A 2,195-nucleotide genomic window follows, 5' to 3' on the forward strand; every position below is an offset into this window, starting at 1 on the left:
AGGCTGAGGCAAGAGAATTGCTTAAGCCCAAGAGTTTGAGATTGCTGTGAGCTGTGACACCACAGCACTCCACAAGAACTAATAATGCTTTGGCATTCTTTTGTTGGAAGTTTCATCTTTGCTTCTGAGTTTTTCTCTCTTGCCCCATCCCACCCCACACCTGCTTTTCTGGGAACAGACTCTCCCTAGGGGCCACAGGGGCTTCTGAGGATTTAGTGTCACTCCAGTAGCTTTGTAACGCATTCTAGGCCCACACGCCCTCTTCCATAGATGGGATTGTTGGTTTTGCAGCATCTTAGGAGGACTTACCCATACTGTACATTTTGACATCCTTATAAAACTCTGAGCCACAGAAAACTTCCTTAAATTGTAGTTCTTTGTTTTTTCCTAGGGACCATATTCTCTACAGAAACCTGGTTTGGTCTTAGAAAAATGCTCTGGGGATAAGTTTTATCATGGTGAGGTAGGAATCTTAAGTTTGGTTTCTTGGCAGTTTTTCTTTCGTGTGTGTGTGTGTGTGTGAGATGACTGCATGTGAACTCAAGTTTTTAGACAAAGCTGAACTAGGATCTCACAGCTTCCTATGTTCTAGATATTCCTTTGCTTTTTTTCATCATTCCAGAAACATCAATAAGGTGTGGGCAATGTCTTATTTCCACAGATTGGGGGGGGGGGGTGTGTCATCATTTGTTGGACCCATTCGTTAAAATAAGTTGTCAAGTCTTTTAACTGGACTGCTTTTGCACAACGCCCTCTTGGTCGTTAGTGGTTTGTGTGGCAGATAAGGCCTTAGTTATAACGGGGGAAAAGTGATAATCACGCTGTAGTTTTAAAACATAAAGATCACTGTGTTTTGGCTACTTAAATTCTAATTCCAGCATTTCGCAACCTCATTTAATATAAAAGGGATGGTAAAATTTGCCTTTTTCCTGTCCAGCATTGTAGGAGGATTGAGGAAGGACAACATATTCTCCTCCTTGTCAGGTTTACAGAATCCAAGTGTGGGTTATTTTTTCCTTTCTCTGGAAAACTTTAGTAAGTCCGTCGAGAAAGGAAATAAGGAATAGCCCCTATGATTCAGCAGAATTCCCCTTAGAACAGTGGTTCTCAACCTTCCTAATGCTGCGAGCCTTTAATACAGTTCTCATGGGTCACGACCCACAGGTTAAGAACCGCTACCTTAGTATGAAGTGAGTTTTTAGTACACTTGTGTATAGCAAGCGAGCACTGGAACACTGGGCCCTTTCCTGCATACGCTCACTGGCTTTCTTGGTGACAAAATGCTTCCCTCAAACAAAAGACCTTTTGTTTCCTGCAATGGCATCAATCCATTCCTTGGGCACTGACCCTTCCCTTTACAAAGGGGCACCCAGATGACCATAGGTGCGGTCAGCTCTCAGACTAGGGAAGCAGATTCCAGTGCATCAGAGCACACCTGGGAACACATCCCACTCCCTGCTCCTTCCCCTGGAGGGCAAGTCATCTTAGTCCCCCCTGACTCTTTATTCTCTCCTTTCTCACTTTCCAAGGTCATTTTACACAGCATGGATTTATAGTTATGAAACAGGGTATTTATCTGGGTTGAGGTAACCCTTACAACCAACATTCAATATGAGATAACTAAATTAGAAGGAGGACTATACATTAAACATACACAGGTTTTATTGATGAAAATGTAATGTGCCCCAGATGAAAACTGCAGTCTTAGTAATTTAACTTTTATTATCTGAATGATTAAACTGGACTAATTCCCAATTTTAAATTTCAATCCATTTAGCAGATAAACACATTCATATTGATATAGTACGAAAAATACAAAATTTAGTTGTAATTTTTTAAAAAGCAAATTTTTCCAATGCATTGTGTCAATAAAACACATAGGAAGGAAGACAGGTTTATAGATTTTCTTTAGAGGAAGTGAGATACCAACTTTTATGTTAGTGTCAGACTACCATGCAAGACTTGGCAGAGGCAGCAGTCATAGCCTTTTGTGTAGCTGAAAATGTAACAAAATGAATTTTTAGAAAGCACAAAGAAACAGCTACTCAGTAGGTCCCTCATAGTAGCAATACTAATAGCTATATGCTAAAAATGCGGAAGTTCTCAAAGCAATATATTTCCACTCTATCCTCTGTTACCTGACTTACCTTTAACTTACCAAAGAAAAGCAGTTCCAGTAAACAATTGCTATTAAT

The sequence above is a fragment of the Otolemur garnettii genome, unplaced genomic scaffold (genome assembly GCF_000181295.1).
Source record: "Otolemur garnettii isolate 467f Iridium unplaced genomic scaffold, OtoGar3 scaffold00147, whole genome shotgun sequence".
NCBI classification, from domain to species: Eukaryota; Metazoa; Chordata; class Mammalia; order Primates; family Galagidae; genus Otolemur; species Otolemur garnettii.